Source organism: Doryrhamphus excisus, linkage group LG18 (assembly GCF_037039965.1).
Source record: "Doryrhamphus excisus strain RoL-2023G ecotype Guam linkage group LG18, RoL_Dexc_Guam_v1.1, whole genome shotgun sequence".
Classification (NCBI taxonomy): Eukaryota; Metazoa; Chordata; class Actinopteri; order Syngnathiformes; family Syngnathidae; genus Doryrhamphus; species Doryrhamphus excisus.
Window position 1 is genome coordinate 18118001 of NC_136374.1, and position 21052 is coordinate 18139052.

Here is a 21052-nt window from a genome sequence, read left to right on the forward strand (position 1 = left end):
GGGTCCCTTTGACTATACGTCCATTAAAAATGATTGGGGGGGGGGGTAACCATGCAGGACTGGCTTTGGTTTACCTGCTATTATCCCCTCCAAGGCATTTATTAGGAATATTGTGTGACATTTTTGGTCATATTTTTGGGTTAATTTAAAAAATATAAAAATGATTTTTTTCATTTTAAGCACGTGGCCTCCACGCGCCGTCAATCACGTGGAATAAGAATGCAAGCAACGTTCATTCGTTCATTTTCGACTGGGGGTGGGGGGGTGCTGGAGCCTATCCCAGCTGTCCAGCCTGGCCTGGTGCAAGCAACATGTTTATTATTAACATGTACCGTTAATTACGTGTTTATTATGAATATGTCTCTTTAATTATTAATATGTATCAATTTTCATCTTAATAATTCAGAAAGCAATAACCACAATAATAAAAACGTTATTGTTTTTAATATATTGAAAAAGCAATACTTCTAAAGCATTTTTGATGTTAACTTAGCAGCTCTACCTAATGAAGCTCATTTTTTAATTAGATGTGCACTCAATAATGCAGAGGTCCAAACAGGTTTTTTAAAAGACCCCCCCCCCCGCATGCCGAGCTTGTTGTGCATCCAAGTGAGCTGTCAGTAATGCTAATTAGCAAGCATAAACAATCTGTCACGATTTGTCAGCCTCCTTAATGGCAGACAAGTTATGTTGTTTTTAGGCGCCAGCAGACCCGATCAAAGGGCTCGAACCTCGGGAGACTAAAGACGAACACCTCCTCCTTCTCCTCCTTCTCCTCCTTCTCCTCCTCCTTCCTCGCCCGGGGACACTGAGCCATTCAGCCTGAAAAATTGGCCTTTTGTCAGCCCATCGCCGCCGCTTCCACCATCCGATGAGCTCCGGCGGAGGAAGAAAGGGCCGCCCGGCTCTTGTTTCCCGGGACCGTGAAGAGATGATTTGGAGGTCAAGTCGCCCGGTGAGCTCGTCTACCGGACATAAACAAATAGCAAATAGGAGCCGTATTAAATCCGGGTGTTTTTAAATCACACCTATATTTTTGTTTGATGTGTAGTTTTTTTTTTGGGGGGGGGGGGGTGTAAACAAATATGGCTGATAATTAGCATCCCGAGCAGCGGCCCTTTAAGACGGATAGCATCGTTGACATCCCAGGGGCCGACAAACGAGGGCCGAGTTGAGGTGCAAAACAACTTATTTCACTTTATAGACGATCTTTGATTCTCAGTCAAGAGGCGGGCCTCCACACAAAGGCCCCTTGGTGCTTCCTCTCCAAGTTGTCTTAAGCCTTTTCATGCAGCCTCTGTAGTGGACCGGGGGGGGGGCATTTCAGCCTAAATATTTGCACTTGGTGCAGGCACAAAAAAGAAAAGACAGACTCTCCTCATGGAGACAATGGCCAAGCCCTGTTTGGTGGCCCCCACTTCAATTCACGGAACAAACCAGCTTGGAAATAAATCTTGTCAATCCTGTTGGGGGGGGGCGTCTTTTATTTGGCAAATGATTTACAGTTACAAAGATTTAGGGGATGTTATTCATAATGGGAGACATTATTTTAAGCTGTCGGTTTTTTAATTTTACTTACTGCGGTATAAGTTCATGTACTTTCAAATTGTCTTTATTATTATTATTATTATTATTATTATTAAACATGTCTTGTCTTGTCAAGTGTTTTGTGCAGACATATTTATACAATTCCCCTACAGTCGTTCTTAAATTCGGGACATGCTATGTCATTTATTTTGTTCCAAATAAACCAAACCATTGTCATTATTATTATGATATGAATATTATTTTTAATGCAAATTTACCGATAAAAATGTTATTTCAACACACGCAGATTACATCCCATCCTGACCTCTGCATGACTCTATTATATTTCATAACATTGAGAGATGTTTTCGGCCTTCCTCTGTAAAGCCTCGATAAAAGCCCCCCCCCCCCCCAAATATTTGACGTATCGCCCTCTTTTAATTGGTTCGCGCCATTTAGCATCTGCTAATGACGGCCCGGGAAATAGGAGCGTGATTGGCTGCTGATTTATTTGGATAACAAGATCATTTGGCTGAGTGGGCTTGTTGATTACAACTTCCATTCAGCTTTCAATGAAATGCTTAATTAGCGCGTAATAAGCAATCATATCGGAAACAAATCATTTCATTTCAGGATGCAGATGCAATTAAAAAAACACAAGGGTGATCAAGTAACGTTGCAGTCCTCCAAAGGACATACGGTGGTATTGTTTTATACTTCTGTATGCTTTTATTATTATTATTATTATTATTATTATACTTTTATTATTATAATATCATCCAATGAATCAGTTAACAACTGCAGATTTGCCATAAATGTGGTGATTATTATTAATATTCCTGCATGATTGGAAATATCGTCCTGAAGCATCTTTCCGACCCCCCATCTTCATCCAAGCAAGCCGTGGGAAGTTGCCGGATGCTAAGCCGTCTCTCTCCTGTCCTTTTTGTCATCACGAGCATCCTGACTCCATGTTCATCTCACAACGTCTCACCAGTCTCCAGGCCAGCTTTATCCAAAGGCAGTTTCATACAGACCCCCCCCAATCAGGACCCTTTACCGACTCCTGCTCCCTAATCCTTGGAACCAGGCAAAGCCCAAAATGATGAGGAGTTAGGCTTTTTCAGATGCACCTGATGGTCTTTTGTTTCTTCAGGTTCTCCTGTGGTCAGCAGGTCCACCAAAAGACACTTTTAGGGGTTCTGCTTGCGGACCGGACCAGGAGGCATTATGGGAAATTAGGAACGGATGGAAATATCATACGTTGTACATAACATGAGTTGCTATCTTGGAGTGAGGGTTTGGTTGGAGGTCGGTGCACATTACGTGGAGACCCTAACCCTCACCCTAACCCTGTTGGACCATCATGCCATCCAGCAACAACACGTGACGGGAATGTCTTACGGATATCGTTTGGATGGCGAAAACACAAGTCCAACAATTCTGACTTCAACTAAAATATATGGAAAAAAGGTACATTTCCCAACAACGTCCATAGTGTGACGATGGCCATAGATGTGGCAACTGGACATAATAAGAGTAAATAAAATCTGCACTGGGCCATCTCTGTGTGGACATAAGTAAGACTCATACTTATACTTTATATATATATAGTCATACTCATACTCATTTTTGTGCATGTTGCTGTGAGGTTCCTTCCAGGAGCAGAGACAGGAAGTGACATCGGAGGTTCAGAGCTAAGTTTCAGTTTGGCGTGGTGTTTTTATTATGGATTATTGTGCCGCTGTGAGATAAACTTGCAATAAAATCCTGTTGTGGAGCGATCAAGTGTGCTGTGTGTCTAAGCCAGCAGGACAGTAAAAGACTCTCAGTGGCCAGTCTAGAATTCCACACGTCATTCAGTGTCTTTCAATCCGTCTTCCAACGCCTTATTTGAATATGGCTTCATTTAGCCATTTCATTCAAATGATTCAAATCTTTCATCAGATTAATCATGGTTTTCTAATGAATGTATGACTAATCACCATGTCGTAGTCGACAATATGGGCATTTTTACTGTATTTTATTGAAAGAAAGATAAATGTCAGCACAGGTTTATACTGTATGTATTTGTATGTGAACGCTGAAATGTATGTCAGGAGATGGCACACGTCTGACAATCTATTTAACTAACACTGCTTTCTTGAACAGCAGAACACTTGAATCACACTTTGAGTTGCGTTCAAAAACACCACGTCATTTAAGTTGAATTCACATGTTTTGAGAGAATTCTCTGCGATTTCCGAGCATACTTCAATGCAGCAAATAAAGAGTCACTAAATGAGTGACGTAAATATGCACTTGTTGTTTTTAATTTGCATTGTTATTTATTTAGACCAAACATACACGCACAAGAAAGACGTGTGATTTTAAGAGTGTCCCTGAATGCATCTCTGCCTCACTATCAGGAAGTGTTGCTGCATGACGAATGGCCTAGAGACGTTTGTTGGGGTTTGGAAATACATACTGTATATGGATATGGTATGGAGATACATACTCCGTATGGATGTGGTGTTGGAACTGCGCTGCTGCCGACGTGTTCAGGTAAGAATAAAGTTATCTGGGGGTCCTGGGGGGTTCCACTGGACCGCCACCTGTCCTAACAACAGAGAGTCCTGGCTGGCCCCGACGCCTAGTGTGCGTTCATTCAACTTAAAGAGTCCCACCCTTAACGTACTATTTTGGGCAGCCCAATATATATTTATTCTATTTTTGAGAAACCGTGATAGTGGAGTCATCGTGTGATTATGATTGGTAGCTCCACTTTGCCACTATTAGCTGACAACAAACATAACCGCTAGCATGACTTCTTGTGTCTAATGTACTCCAAACCGGAAGAGGCGGGATATAATGCTATTCATACGTTCGAATATGGGCGCCCAAATGACTCGGCAGAGGAATACCCCAAAGTAGTGATATTTGACTAAAATGATGCCTCCTTCTTTACTTGTGATGCCATTTCAAGGGGATACCTGCTGTGGAAAAGTGTGATGGCGGCCATAGAAAAATAGAAAACTTATTGTGATGTCAGACGTCAGCACTTCCTTCTTCACTCCCAACCTGTGATGCTCGTCAAATGGTGAGTCATTTTATTTGATTCTACTTTTATTTGAAACTTATACGACACTTTGAAACGTGAACAAATGAGTTGTTGTTGACTTCCTCTTAAAGTTCAGTTTTGGACCTCGCGTCAGTGTGACCACAACCACAGCAGATGTGTGTACACATTCATTACATACAAGGCGTCCAGTGTGACGTCATGTCCTGCGTGCGGAGATGAGGAAAAGCTTGATTTAAAAGGACAGTAGGACGGTACCAGAAGGCCCAGCTTCATAGCAAACATCCTTTCAGGGTGTCGTCAAACTTACCGAATGCACGGAGCACCTCATGCAGTGAGCTCACTCGGGCATCAGCACGTACGCCTGCACCCACCCACTTTCCACCCACATCCCTAAAAGTCCAGCCCACTCCTTTGGGAGACATATTTAATTTAATTAAGGCCTGTCAACGCTATTGATTTTGGCACTTTCAATTACGGCCCAGCAGTTTATGGGCTCGGGGGGCCGTGGATCTACTGATCTGTGATGAGGGGGCCCTATCAGCGCAGCGCCACATGGACGAGGAGCCTCTTCGTCTTCCTTATGGGCTGCGCTGTCGGCAGGAGACGCTGACGTATGGCTGCAGCCTCGGCCCGGCCCCCCCACGGTTCGCCATAATGAATCCCTCATTAGACAGCTCTTTATTGTTTAATTTGTGCACTTCATAATCAAATTGGGCAGATTAATTGCTACAGAATTCAGAAAACAGAGTGAAAAATAACCTCCCTGAATTATCTTCAGCTTTTATGGTGCCCAAGGTTCTTTGGCTGGGGAATATTTGACACCCTCAGGAATGACTTTTGGGGTGATAAACTGTTATTGAGATGCCGCCGTGACTGCCAAGTGGAAGCTCATTCAAATGTTTCTTGCAGATATATTTTCCCCTCAAAGTCCTAATTGCAAAAGTCAACCTTACAAATTCCTGCCTTTATTTACGGCGGCGGCCTTTTGCCTGTGGCGGCCTTTGCCTGTGGCGGCCTTTGCCTGTGGCGGCATTTTGCCTGTGGCGGCATTTTGCCTGTGGCGGCATTTTGCCAGTGGCGGTCTTTTGCCTGTGGCGTGTTTGTCAGCCCTTGCTGGTCACTGCTGCAATTCACACTCGAGTGTGCATGAGCGAGATAAAAATAAAAGAGGCAATAAAATGGTGTGATGATATGGGAAAGAAAGCCCTCACTGTTGAAGATGTTTACTATTATTTATTACCCCCCACCTTCAAGTGATTTGACTGAATACAATAAAACGGTAACAAGCTATTTGCTTAACACATTTTTACAGCTGATATTTAAGTAGCGGCTAAAACACTAGTAGCCTCTGACACTTCATAAAAGATATTGCGTAGGCAGTTCCAGGGCAGGGTTAAGTGAAAACAGCAATGACTATTGCAGCCACTTTAGACGCACTCTTGCATCCCTAGGCTGCCATTTGACAGAAATCCACCCCATGAAGTCAATATTCCACCCAATGAAGTCAATATTGTGGATGGTAAAGATTTAAAGATGTATGAAAAGTTTCATAACCAAAAAACCCCAAACCCGAGGCCGCCTGGGCGTGTGTGCTAGAGTCCCGTTTGGATGACATCACTAAAGGAGAGAATCCATGTGAAAAGTGAGGTAATTACGCCGGCTGTGGTGTCACCGTACACCTTGGCAATTACCATGTCACTCAACCATTAAGGCTCATTATCTTTGCGAGAGGTCGCCAGTCCACACACAATGGCTTCGCACAAACCTGTATGCTAATTGCTAACAGACGCGCAACTGGACGTGTGGATCCAGCGTATATTTGGCTTCTGTTGAGCGGACGGGAAGTTCCACAAATATGGCGATTGACTTTCAGTTGACGGACACGTGAGCATAGTGAAACGTACATTCGGTGATGGGCCGGGCTGGTAAACGGCCGCGTACGCCGAGGTGGGGGTCGGACGGCTTTGGTGGAGAAAATACAGAGAGCCGCTTGAACGGTGAAATTAAGAGCAATTGAGAGTAGGAGGTGGGCTGCGGGGGTGACCCCATTTTAGGGATCAAAAGAAGGGAAAACCTGCATATAAGACGACTCATTAAATCTTTTACATGTGATAGCTCTTTTCTCCTAAAAATGAGCTGTCAGCCATTATGTGACCCCTCACTGTCCATTCCTTCCCCCTTCCATGCACCGTGGGACACCTTATAAGGCAGCATGGATCCTCATGCTATCTGTACCTCCTCTATTCGATATTACAGATGGCTATCTTTGTTGGCGTTAAGGGCCTCGGTCCTTTTATGCACACGTGGGATTCGCTTTCTGTTTTCATAGCCTGACAGATTTGTGCTTGCTTAGTTTCTAACAGGTCACACGTGATGATGAGTTGGTTCAAGTGTAAGCTCAGGGATCCCTCACTTATCGCGCTTCATTCGTTTCAGACCTGACCGTGACAAATGAACTTCCGTGATGTACGATTCCTAAATTGAGTGCTTTTGTAGTTAGGAAATATGATGAAATCTTCTAAATGGGATTTTTCGCATCATTAGAGCCCTCTGGACATTCACTAACACCCCTATAGTCAGCTTTGCACTTGTATTACCCAATAAGGTAGTCATAAGAAGACATCGGGGGTTCAGTGGAGCTTAAGCTGCAACAGTCGCTACATTTATCAGGGATTATGAGCTCGCTGGGAGATCATTCAAGCACATTATAAAGGCCTGGCGTTCCGGCACATGCTTTAATTATGCTAAAACCTTTAACGTAATTATTGTATTAACTAATACTGTGTCACGGAAAGAGGTACCACAAAGAATCGGTGGTATCCTGATGGGAAGTTGAACCGCTCACCCCTGCCTGTTCCATTCCCAATCGTCATAAATGAATATGACAATTTCATATTTGCCCTGTTATGGTGGTTAGCACATAGAAAACCTTCTTACGACCTTCTAAATCGAGGTTTTACATGATTATGGCATGTGGACATGGAATAACACCCCTACAGTCACATTTACACACATATCTTATTGGAATATTGGATATGGAATCAGAGAAAATAAGCCATTCGCAAAATAAATCAAACTTGTGCGTGTGGACAGGAAGTGACATTGGAGATGGATGTTATTTGTTATTGTGCATGTTATTGTGTTTTGTTATGTTTGAGCATTATGTCAAAGAGGTATTGCTTTACACAAGAAGTATTTGTGGTGGTATATCAATACACGTACGGGAGGCGTGTATACTTCTCACTGTATTGGAAAGTGTGTGCTAAGACTTATTACGAGCTGGGGTTGCTAGGCTAATTCCATTTGCGTCAGGCTGTGATGGTGCACGCTCTCACTGTGTGGTGGAGCCACGGAGGCTGCACAAACATCTCAGAGGCCCCCCCTCCCAGTTTAATGAAACATTGCAGGGGCCCGCTGAATGCACACAGAGAGGCAGCTCGCAGTCTAACAGGCTGTCATGGGGGCCGTGCCAATTATGTTTTCAGCAAAGGCCCACCAAGCCCACTCATTCCCCCTTCATCTCAACGCCCCCCCCCCCAGGCCTGGACGTAGAATAACAGGACAGAGATATGAGTACTAATCTGCCCCTCCCCCAAGGCCCAACACTAAATGTTAGGATTTGTTAGTGTTTCAGAGTGAAGCGGGGGTGTGGGGGTGTGGGGGTGCGGGGGTGCGGGGGTCCGGGGGTCCGGGCCAATGATGTTATAATGACAGTTTGTTTGTTTTCCTTCTGATTGGTCTGTCTAAAGCCTGATGCTTCTCTGAGTGCTCCCTCGTCTCACTCTGGGCGCCGCAATCTACTTTTAATAGCTCTCATTTGGTGGCCTGTGTACAACATGGCGGCGACATGGAATGTGCTGTTTGGGCATCCATCCCATAAAGAAGGCAAGCGACGATCCGTCTTGCGTCCGCTGTTCCCGCCTGCGTCCGCCTCGTGTGACAGAGATGCCTCTGCCATGTCGTTAATAGAGGACGCTGGTGATGCATTCACTTGTCATGGAGGGATGAAGCCACCGTGTATCTGCTTGCCAGGCATCACGTAGCGTAGCGTAGCGTAGCGTAGCATAGCGTAGCGTAGCGTAGCATAAGACAGCAAGAGGCAGAGGAATAGAGGAAATGGAGGCAACGGGAATGGGAAGGCAGCGGCTGCAGATGAGTGACTCCTATTGAAATGAGAAGATCATCAGAAGAATGAATGTTGGCCTTCATTGTCTGTCCTCTCTTGACAGCTATAGACCTCCACTAATCGTCTGTCCTGATTGATTTCACTCAAGAACCAACCCTTTTCTTTGTCTTTCCAGAAATAAATCATCCCATTTTTCATAACTCAGGAACAAAGGAATAAAAATACACTTAAAGGATGCCGAGCTCTTCTCATCGTAACCAATTCCCACATGGACCTGATGTTTGCCATTTGGATATTGTATGTTTTAGCAGAGTCCTTTAGACAAAAGTGTCAATAAAAAAGGCAAGAAGTTGGTTTGAAGAAGCCAGAAAAGGTCAAAGCCTACACGAAGTACAGACGAACCTCTGATTCTTCTCTCGCCATAAAAACGACTTTATTGTACAGGCGGTTTCTTAAAATACCATTTAACATGGCTAACAGTCATTTTGTGCAATTGTAAAAAGAAGTTAGCCACTGTTTGTAATAAGGCGTAAGAATACTCACAAATGTGGGAGGTGTTCATTTTTCCATTGTTATTATTATTATTATTATTATTATTACTATTATTATTGTTGACTTAATGTTGGCTATTTTGTACAAGGTTTTTGACAATGATATTGTCACTTTAGTCATGTTGTACTCAGCAGCCAGGACAGAGAACTTAGTAGCCATCAAATTGTATGGTTACAAGAAAAACCCATCCAAAGAAAGGAACACATTGTGTTCATCCTCTCCTTCTTGTCATTGATGTTGACTTATCATGGTGTCACCCATATGGTACTGAGCAGCCAGGACAGTTAAATAAGTTCCATTTATCTAAACAAAGTAAGTAAACAAAGTCCAAACTTCAGTAAGGATTGCCCTTCCTGCAGAATGCGTGGCTTTAGCGTTGGTACTTTCCTAGCATGCCTTGGCCTTGCCTTGTCGCTTCCCAGCATATTCCCAATGCGAGGGTGCCTTCCCGGCTGTGTTGCAATGCAGCAGGAGCCCCCCCCCCTCCAACAATGGCAGAAAAAGCTACATGTATACAAAGGCAGAACGCCCTGTAAACCAGCAGCGGGAGTGCGGCCGTGCGGCCGTGCCGTGTGCTCATGTCTTTATTTTGGCTAATAGGATTAGGCCGCTTGAAAGGGGCGGCGTGCAAAGTGACACGATCACGGGCTGCGCCACTTTCACTTTACAGTTTGAAGGGTTCCTGTTCTCCCATAGAATCATGGATGAGGTCTTCTCATGAACCCTCGGAGGGACCTCTTTCACTCAATCACCCCCTGCAGCACACACTTCTTTGGGCATAAGAACACAATTAAATTCAGCTAAAGGGGGACCATGGCCTCCTCGGCTGCAGCCTAATAAGCTTAGGATTGGAAAATACATGTAATTGCGTGTTATTGGTCTGAAGTTAATCCTCCACGCCTTGATAATAGAGTCCAAGGCCGGCTCAAAGAAAGTCAAAAGGGGGGTTGCGCTAAAACACGTCCTAAGTGGGGTGAGTACCATCAAGTGCCTGCTCTTGTGTGGAGAGCGTCTGATGATTTCAGGACCACACTGCAGTGATATAAAGTTTCATTTTCTTGGGGGGTTGGGGGGGGGGGGGGTCTATAAGCTGCAGCAGGTGTACCAGTGTTGATTTCATGATTTCATTACAGTTGAATCATGTATTAATATGCAATCACCCTGCCCACTAGTGACGGCAGACCCGCTTTCTAAGAAAGCAACTTAAACCTCTCAACTTGCTTTGCTTTCAGAAATGGTTTCCAGTCGCAATCCTGTGAGCAGATTGTATTTTTCTCCTTTTCCCCAGCATAATTGGAGGTCCACTTTTGGCCTTTTGTACATATGATTAAGTTGTTGGAACTATCAATCAGAGGGTGGGTGTTGGAGCGCATTCAGCCACACGCATTGTTAATCCTGGGCTGTTATTTCAAGTGGACAAGCTTTGGCCCCTCTCAAGGTTGCACAATACCTTTCAGCTGTGCACATGCTCACGGATGCGCTCGCTGCGGCGAGATGGCTAAATTGCCCCCGGTGTAAATAGGACCCAGACCATCCCGCTCCAAAGTGGATGGAAACAGTTTTCTAACTTATTGACTTTGGAAGCGTCAGGAAAACCACGCACTTAATTTGAAGGGAGATTTCAATCTGTCTTTAATTTAGAAAGCACTTACTTTTCCAACCTACTTTTCCCAATGAGTACAAATAACCTCGGCTGTAGTCGTCGTGTGACGTCTGCAGCTTTGTGACGGCTTCGGCTGCTGCAAGGTAAGGAAAACACGCACAGCTTCGCTTAGTGCTGGCATGGCGGTACTCTATAGCTGGGGATACATTTTTAGGGCAGAAGTTCAGACATCTTGATAGACGTCGGATGCCGACAGAGAGAGAGGAGCTTATCTTGAGGACGAGAGATGGCGTTTCCTAACGAGCACAATCAGTCCTGTTGTTTCAAGGCAAAGCGTCTCCTTGGAAGTATTGTTGGCTCTTTGATCACATCTTGATCACCTGTCTACTTATCTGGAATGCCGCACGCCCCAGGCCTGTTTAGTGTTTACGTTGTGTGGCCAAGCGTGCGGCGGAGCGGCCAGGAAGAGACAGGAGAGGAGTTCACATCAGAAGAGCCTGAAGAGCCCAAAAGCTGATAAAAGCCAGATTTAGTGGCCCTCCTAAAACACAAGGCCAGGATCTAATTGTGCTCCTCTATCTCCTTCAGACCACGGTAATAGGCCTACTAAATTTCCATCTCCAATAGCAGCGCCGACGCTCTTTAACTCTGTAGGTGGCTTGACATTTTCATCTTTTATATTCTCTATGAAGGTATGAAACAATGGTCGTGATTTATGCTGTGTGAAAAATAAAGCTGTAGCTACTATTTGATGATATTGAAATCAATTTATACAAATACATTTACAATAAACTACACTAGATATGTTTTTATTTCTATGTGAAAAGAATGGTATTTATACTGTAGATACCCTGACAAAATAGTATATTTCATTTTACATTTACTGTGCTATATTGTCAATGTTCACATCATTGGGAATATTGCATATGAACATATTTTGTCATTTTGTCAAATTGCTTAAATTTGTCATTTTCCATAGACTAATATCCATATTGACTCTATATGATATAAACATATAACAGCAACATTAATATGAATAACAATAGCACACAAAAACCCCACATACCTCTCATACTCAGTGAATGAACATAATTATTATTTTATTGTTCCATATGGATACAGTGTGTACAGTGTATATAGTGTATATATACACGTATCTTCTATAACAGAATAACAGCTACTGTGCTTTGTTGTGTATGCAGTGTATGCAGTGTATATAGTGTATATAGTGTATACAGTGTATACAGTGTATATAGTGTATACAGTGTATACAGTGTATACAGTGTATACAGTGTGTATATATATCTCTTGTCTACAACAGAATAAGAGCTACTGTGCTTTGTCGTGACCCCTTGTAGCCCCTTGCAGTAAAAAGTAAATTGCGGTCGGAGGCCCGAAGGAGAATGTCATAGTGGAGGTGCGCTTGTACGAGCCGGACAAAGACGCGGGGAGGCAGAAGGAGAAAGGGAGCAGAGCGGGGCCCAATGAGAGAACAGGAACCTCCTTGCCTATCTGAAGCATCACAATGAGCCCCTTTCAAGTTGGAATGGCCAGCACTGTGACTTGATATGATTTTTATCAGATGCTGAAATGCCACATTACCAAGTGGGCAGTAAATTATGTCTAAACCAATTACAGTGGGTCCCGGTGCGGCCCAGCAGTCACACAAGGCCGAGACAGGGGGAGGGGGCCAGCAATGAGAGAAGGAATGAGGGGCATGGCTGGAGTTTGTCTTGATTAGTGGAGTCTGGGGGCGCATGAGAGTCTGGTGATAAGGTGACGTGTGTGTGTGTGCGCGTGTGTGTGTGTGCGCGTGCGCGTGTGTAAGAGAAGTGCAGATGAAATGCACATAAACAAAGGTAGCCTGTACGGAGGTCTGACGAATGAAAGGAAAGCATCACAGGACAAAATGCTTCCCAGCGGCCCCCAATAGAAGACAAAACAATCCATCATCCTTCCTCAGTTCCCAAAGTGTCATCAAATGAAACGGCTCAATTGCTTTCATATCTCCAGCCAGCAACATTTTCAATGTCATCATAATATATCCGAGGCAGGAAAAAAGGGTTCTACTGTGTGGAAAAAGCATTCTTGACTAGATTATTTACTGGAACATAACTTCCATAAAAACCTGCCTTATTATCTTTCTATGGCCTGTTTGCTGATTCCCATCCTTTCCATGCACATCATTTGACTGTAAAAGATGCGTGTAATATCACACGTAAGATGGGCTCCCTCCTTACTGACTTTATTGCCCCACCCAGGCCTAAACACACATCATATGCAATATCATGACACCATTTCTTAGTTTTTTGCATATTTGTCACACTTAAATATTTCAGATTGTCAACCAAATGTAAAAGTTAGTCAACACCACTGATCACAAAATGCTGTTTTTAAATGAAACTATTTATTACTATAAAGGAGGAAAAAAACCTTTATAATCACTTTTTCACATAGGACCATGTAGGATTGGATTTTTTTCCTCTCCCTTAGTAATAAAACTTTCATTGAACAACCTTGTGTGGTCAGTTGTGTTGTCATCGACTAATATTTCAATTAGCTTGATGGTCTGAAACATTTAAGTGTGACAAAAAAGAAGAAAAAAAATCAGGAAGGGGGAAAAGACTTTTTCACAGCACTGTACAAATGAATCCAATCATGGGAATTGATGTAAAAGGCAAGATGATTAAACTGGAAAACACCTGATGGGTAAAAGTAACATTTGGTCTTCTTCACGTCGGTGTAGGTTTTCCTGTCACGGAAGCGTGTGTTATAATGTTTATTCTGCCTTTTCCCATATCCGTTTGTAGTCTCCCGGCTCCTCTCCCCCCATATTCCCGGACGCCAGCGGTGTGGAGCCAGCAACAAACCGCAGATGAAAGCGGAGACTGAGGGGGGAAGATGCTAATGAAGTAGAGGGGAGAGACAAGGGGTCTCGGCGGGGGCTTGGTGCCCCTTGGGACTTGTTTTGCTGTCAGACCACGCTGGCCCCCACGTCCACAGCTCCCTGTGGAGACGATGTGTCGGAGGATGTTGCGGGTCAAGCATGGGAAAAGGCCCGGCCTGCCCTGATAACGGCTTTCTGCTAAAGTAGCAATCATGCTTTTGATGTTTCGCCATTGCGAGCGTCGTGGAGATTCAACCGAGGGGAAATAAAATGGGATCAAATGTTTTGGCTGGGGTGCTGATAAAGATTTAGTTGACATAGGTTGTGTGAGAGACAAAAAAAGTCAGTAAAAGACCTTAATTACATTTTGAACTATAAATATCTAAAAGTATAAGTTGATGATTGGCTTGTCCATTAAAAGTGAACATCACTTCCTCACAATGAAGTAACTTTAGTATGTTATCTCGGGCAAGGACGGCGTAATAATGACATCCGGACTCGCCCTTTATCTTGCAGTCAGTCTCAGTTGTTGAATTTATCAAATCCCATCCACCTTTTGGGTTTTACACACGGTCCTGACTGGCACTGGGAGGTGAATTGAGTCTGGATCAAGTTACGCAGTCAAATGAAAGTATTGGATGACTGAGCACACTGCAGCTGCGTGCTTGCAGCCCATGATTTGCTAATTGCCGAGGTGGTGACGGCGGGACATGCGGGTATGAGGAGAATGACATCGTCACTGACTGACAGACGGAGCCCACTGTCACCGCTTGGGACTGGCGTGGAACGGGGCGCACCTCTCGGCAGCACAATACGTACTTCCACATTTATGTCTCCAACCACGGCCGAGACGGCAGCGCTGCTGTGACACCGCTGTGCTTGTTCTTGTCTTTGGGGACAAAAAAGTGAAGGTGAAAAAGTGGGTTCCAAACAAAGACATCCAACCTGTGTTGATTGGCAGTTGAAAAATGGAAAGATCCTTGAAGGTAATTTGGCCTTCTCTCAGCTTCCATGAGTGGCGGGCGGTCCAAAGCAACACGGTTTGGCATGCAGCTCTGCTTTTGCTCAACCACGTACCCCTTAGAAGACCCAACGGCCAATCAGCAACGCTATCTGGGCCTGCTGATAAAATGCAGATGTTGCTCCTCTCAATGGGAATTTGTGAGCCATTAAGAAGAACCCCTCCCTTTTCCTCACGACTCCATCCCTGGTTTTGGCACAGACTGCACGCCGCCTTTTCAAGCAGGTATGTGGATGGTATCGGGCTAGCCAGCCACAATGGGGAATTTGTTCAACAAGGAGCAGCGCATGACTTCAATCAAGTGTGGATCTCCCCAGCCTTCAGATCTGTGGGCTAGATTGGTGCAGCCTCCCCAGTGTCCCGTTTGGGGGGGGGGGGGCAAAAGGTGAATTCAAGTGCTCCCTTTGAGCTTCACAAGACCTTAGTCCAGTCTATTGATGTCCTCCCTTGGGGCCCCTAAATGTCTCCGTTGGGGGACAAACATGGCCTCTAAAAGTCAACTCCAGCTGAGTCATCGTGATTCATGTGTCGAAAAGGCTGATTGCAGGACTCATCATCCAGACTTTCCCAGAGTCATCTAGCATCATTAATTGTCATTTGATGACCTTCCAACCGAATCGTTTCATATTTTAATTGCAGTCTAGTTGAGCGTTAACAACGCAACCAGTTTATCAAGGCGGCACAGTCAACAAATTGATGGCTGCTAATGTACTCCTAACCTTAATAATGTAGCGAGTCATTAGCTTAATGATGCGGCAACCACAGGACAGTACGGTTTCATGTCAGTCAGGCTTGTCACGTGATGCGTCACTCATCAGTTATCATTTTGTTCTCCTTTAAGTGGGAAATGACTGTTGATGCTCATGTTCCTGTCACCTTTCAACATTGTTGGGATGTGTTGCCACAAATCTGGTGTGCAGTCTGGGGAGGCAAAATACAAATAAATGTCATGGCTGTCGAATGATTTAAAAAAAATCTGATTAACTGATTTTTCTACGAATGAATGAATCATCAGAACACATGCAGTCAACATTCACACAGGAGCTGCTGTTGGCCACTCTCTACGCTGCTAACCTGCTGCCAGCACCCATCTAACAGTCAACTCTAACCAGCTGACCAGCACGCTGGCCTCACAGCTAGGAGACCCGAGTTCAATTCCACCCTCGGCCATCTCTGTGTGGCGTTTGCATGTTCTCCCCCTGCATGCGTGGTTTTTCTCCGGGTACTCCCCCCCCCCCCCATTCCAAAAACATGCCAGGTTAATTGTCCAGGTATGAATGTGGGGGGGGAATGGTTGTTTGTCTATATGTGCCCTGGGATTGGCTGGCCACCAATCCAGGGTGGACCCCACCTCTCACCCAAAGACAGCTGGGATAGGCTCCAGCACCCCCACGACCCTCATGAGGATAAGCGGTAGAAAATGAATGAATCAATGAATTGCGTGCAATCCAGGTGCCACCTAAATGACACGCTTGCCACGGCGAATTGCGGGACAATGCAGAGGCAAAAACATGCAATTGTAAAGAGCAATACTACGCAACTCTGCTGCGTCATACGTGTGCAGGGATCCATGTACCCATGCACCCATGCACCCATGCACCCATGCACCCATGCACCCATGCACCCATGCACCTGTACGGGCGACCTGGCAGGACTAATTGCCTGCTTTAATGAGTCCATGTACAGCAATAAGCAATGAGAGAAAATGCTATTGCATATTAATATTATTATAACCTTAAAGTTTACATCAGTGTAGCACTTCTTAAATCATCTCGTTTGCTAACTAATTAAAGATAAACAGGTGAGTATAAAGGTGCGGCTTGCATTGTTTTCTTTTCAGTTTTAGTCACTGTGGCATCCATAAAATGATTGACTGCAAGAATCACAATGGCGACGCCCTTGTGTTTGTCATAATCCATGAACCAGGAGCAACCTGCTTATTAACAACAGACAAAACAGACGGGAACGTGCCAAGAATATTCAGCTGTGGTCTGAACCTATTGGCTAGTACCGTAAATGTGCATACATTAGATGTGTGTACACCTGGAGCTACCTAAGACGGCCAATATATACATATATATGTATGTGTATGTATATATATATATATATATATATATGTATTAGTATTGTCCTCCAAATCATTCATATAACTCATACTGACAGCTTTTGATTTCGGGGCATCCAATCTATCCAGACAAGCTGTTTATACCGACTGTTTTCTTGTGTTTGTAAAGACGTCCCGTCCTCCAGCAGTGCCTCAGCCTCGGCTTTTGCACGGTCGCTGGTCCTGGGGGGGTTCAAAAGTCACAACCCTGCTAACACAGGCAAGCATTATGGATGAGCAGCCAGTGAAAAAGGCCCATTGAAAAGAGACCTGTGACAGTTTAATTGGTCCAATTAGTCACGATATTCAATTGTCCTCTGTTGACCGGCCAACGACTAAAGCGTGTGCTACTGCGGCCCGGCCCGACCACAAAACTCTCCAAAGCGGAGACACATTAGTCTTTACCTTCTTGCCAGAAAGCTAAGCAGCTTTTGCTTGAAAAACGGTTTGATTGCCACTTTCTGGCTGCAGTGCAAACATCGAAAACTCCTTTCTAATATGTCAGCTGCCCAGCCTCCAACATAAACGGCCGTTCCACCCAAAACGGTGTATTTGCTTATGTCAAGGCTACGCTTACATATACAGACACTCAACACACGTTTAACATTCTCCTCAATGTTACAGCGGAGCAGAAGTTGGCATCAGCGGCTGCCAGCGTCTGCCAGCGTCTGCCAGCGTCAGCCAGCGTCTGCCGCTACAACGCTTGAAGAAGACAAATTAAAGGCGTATAATTTGCCTGCTGAAAGACTCGCACTGTATGGCGGGTGTCGGCATCCCACTTCCTTACGCACACACAACTCAGACATGCTCGTACGACTAACAACAGAGTATTTCATGGCGTCACTCGGCTGACATGGCGCTAAAACAGGCTGGCCTTGCACGTGCTTGCAGCGCGTCATAACTGCTGATGACAGCAATATGACTATGAGAGGGAGGGTGTGTGTGCCGGTCGCTTTGCCAAGGGGAGGGGAATCGCTTTGAAAGTTGAACAAAAGCGCGCTCTAAGCGGGTTCAAAACAACCAATCCAAACCGATACGGCCATTTTGAATTGATTGGTTCTGCCTGGGGCTCCGTCACATCCATGCTAATAAACCATAAAGTCTATTAAAGAATGACAATGTTGCCACCATGACGTCGCCTTTTGGTGGCCAAGCCTTACATTTGAGAATTCATCTACACTGCACATAACAATCATTCATAAGTTTCTATTTAACATTCTAATGACTGCTGGTGGAAAAATATTACACAGTGATGGAAATAAGAAAAGACAAAAAGGTGAAAGGGTGTTGAAAAAAATGAAAATCAACTGGGAGTATAAAAACTGCCGGAAGGTTGTGTACGGAAAATAAGAACAAAAGTGTTAAATGAATCTAGAAAAGAAATAAAATGGTAGTGTGTGTGTAAAGCGTAAATAAAAATAAAACCTAAATAATAAATAAAGTAAGTCACATGGGGCCGTGCTTGTGCTTTGAGGTCGACGTCAAGTCGTCCATCATCATGCCTTAGATCTCCATATGGGATCAAATGATTGTGGAGATACCTGATGACTATTTAGACATTTCTCCTTGTCCCACACAGTTCCAAAGGAGCCGCTTAGTCGTACAACGGATTGACCACCGTGGGAATAATACAGAAATGAATGTTCCTCGTCATCCAGTCCCACCAACTTGGCTCCAAAAAGGTAAATACTTCAAAGGTAAACCCCAATGTGACTACGAGGCCACTTCATGCAGTCAGAGCTCCTTTAGGAGAGAACAGAGGCCTCCTCCCACCTCCCTCCTCTCTCTCCCACTATAAATGCTTGGCAGTTTTACGCATGGCTGGGAGCAATTTCCCACAATGTGTAAATTAGTCAATCTCCCAAGTCAGTAAAGTGGCCTTTGATGGGGAGGACATTAATGAAGTGTACCATTAGGCCTCACATTTGTATTCTTAGGGGCTCTCCCAGCTTTTGATGTCGCGGGGGCCCCATGGCTGATTATCCACATGCCAGCGCCGCATGCCTCTTACTGAGGAGGAGGCCAGGGAGGAGAAGGAGGAGAGGGAGGAGAGGGTGTTGGGGGGGAGAAGGCCCTAACTAAGGTGTTGGATGTTTAATGTCTTCTCTCCTCTTTTGCCGCCCGGCTGGATTTCTGGAATTGGCAAGCGAAAGAAAGAAAGAAAGTAGAAGGGCAGAGACGGAGTGGGAAGGAGTGCAGGACCTGGACCAGGACCTGGACCAGGACCTGGACTTCTCCCCAGCGCTTCAAAGCGCCGTGTGGACCGCTTCATTCAGAGTAGAAGCCCTCCCTCCGCAGATGACAGTTGCATGGTGACAAAGTTCAATTGGCACTGGTAGGATTGGAGGGGGGGCGGGGGGGTCCAGATCAAAGAGGGACCATTGTGATGGTTTTGTTCCGTGGAAAATTGCTTTTTGTCCTCGGCCTTTTCAAGCCAACTCCTGGCTCCAGTCAGAGTAAATGGGATTTTTAACTCCCTTGTGTGGGTGGAGGAGCAGTGGGAGGGGCCGCTCCTGGCCTCAGGCTGAGGAACTCAAGCAGCCCCCCGCTGCCGCCGCCGCCACCTTTCTCCGCCCCCCCCCCGACAATGCTAGTCCAGCTAATGTTGATGTTATTGTGCCTTTCATCTGAACCCGCCATCAAATCATCTTCATCATCTTCACTGAGAACATTTAGCCGAGTGGTTGTGCAATTACGTTGATGCTGATGGCCAGAATGCTGGTGTCATGTTGCAACTGGATATGCACGTACAGTACAGTGTACAGTCATGCACAAAGTGGTAGCCTGCGTTTCCCCTCACTCACAGCAAAGGAACACAATGATCGTTTATTGGCACCACTAACCCGACATCCACCAAAAGCACCGTAGGATTCTCCAGAAACAACATTATGATTGACGTTGTTAATGCACCCATATAGAAAATATACTTTGATAGATTTAATAGTGCTTAAAGAAAGTTGATGGCCTGTTTGTATGAGCAACATCAGACAAATGGAAGGTAAGAATATTTATCCTGTTTATGCTGCACAAGCATGGAAGAGTTGTGGAGTGGAAAAGTGGGAATCAAGTTGAAATATTATGTGATGCGTGTTCATGAGACAAAAATGTAATCAAGTCATATTTTACAAACACACTTATTATTAAACACGTTGTTATTAAACGCATTTATTACCCCAAAAAAGCTCATAAAAATGAGATGAATGAAAAGGCCTGATGTTATGAAAATAATTGAAAGGTAATTCCTAATAAGAATTCCTACAAATGATTCATTCATTCATTTTCTACTGCTTAGCCTCACGAGAGTCGCCAATGAACCTAGCATGTTTTTGGAATGTGGGAGGGAGCCGGATTACTCGGAGAGCACCAATGCACGCACGGGGTGGAATTGAACTCGCGTCTCCTAGCTGTGAGGCCTGCACGCTAACCACTCACCGCCGTGCAGCCTCCTAAAAATGAACGTATGAAAAATGTAATGGTATTATTACATGAAAAGTCTTGTTTTTATTATAAACATGCATGTGTTCCCGTTCTTACTTCAATCCAATATACTTCCATATTACTCATATTACTGACATCATGCCATCACACACAGCCCCACGGTGCCGCGCCCCCACCCCACATAAGGTAGGAAGCTACTTTAGCAGCCAAGTACGCCAGGCGGCGCTGGCGCTGGGCCCGAGTGATTGACTGCATGAGTTGGGGGCCAAATGAGCTGAGAGAGAAAAGTCTGATTTCTTCTAAAGCCCGTTTGAGGACGCCTGCAAGCCGGGAATTGCTAAGGAAAGGAAAGGCTGCACTTCCTGCCAAGACAAACACTGGGGAGGGAATTTGAAATATTGTAAACAGTAGAGTAACCCACTCACTGAGGAGGGGGGGGGGTAGACAACGATTTCTATTGGCGCAAGGATGATGACAACAGTTTGTTTTCCAGTGCCAACAGAGGCAGCCTCCCAATTGATTCCAAAAGGCCTTGAGAATCCACAATGTCTTCACTTCACCATCTTGGAACAATATCGTGTAACCCCTTCATCGCCTTAGCTCATATTTTTGGAGCGCTTTCAAATCAACTCTGGGTTTATTGTTCCAGTGTGACCCCATTTTCCCTTCCCAGTGATCCAAAGTACGCACCCCCAGACTAGGGAAACATTAGAATCCAGTTTAGTTTCAGCGC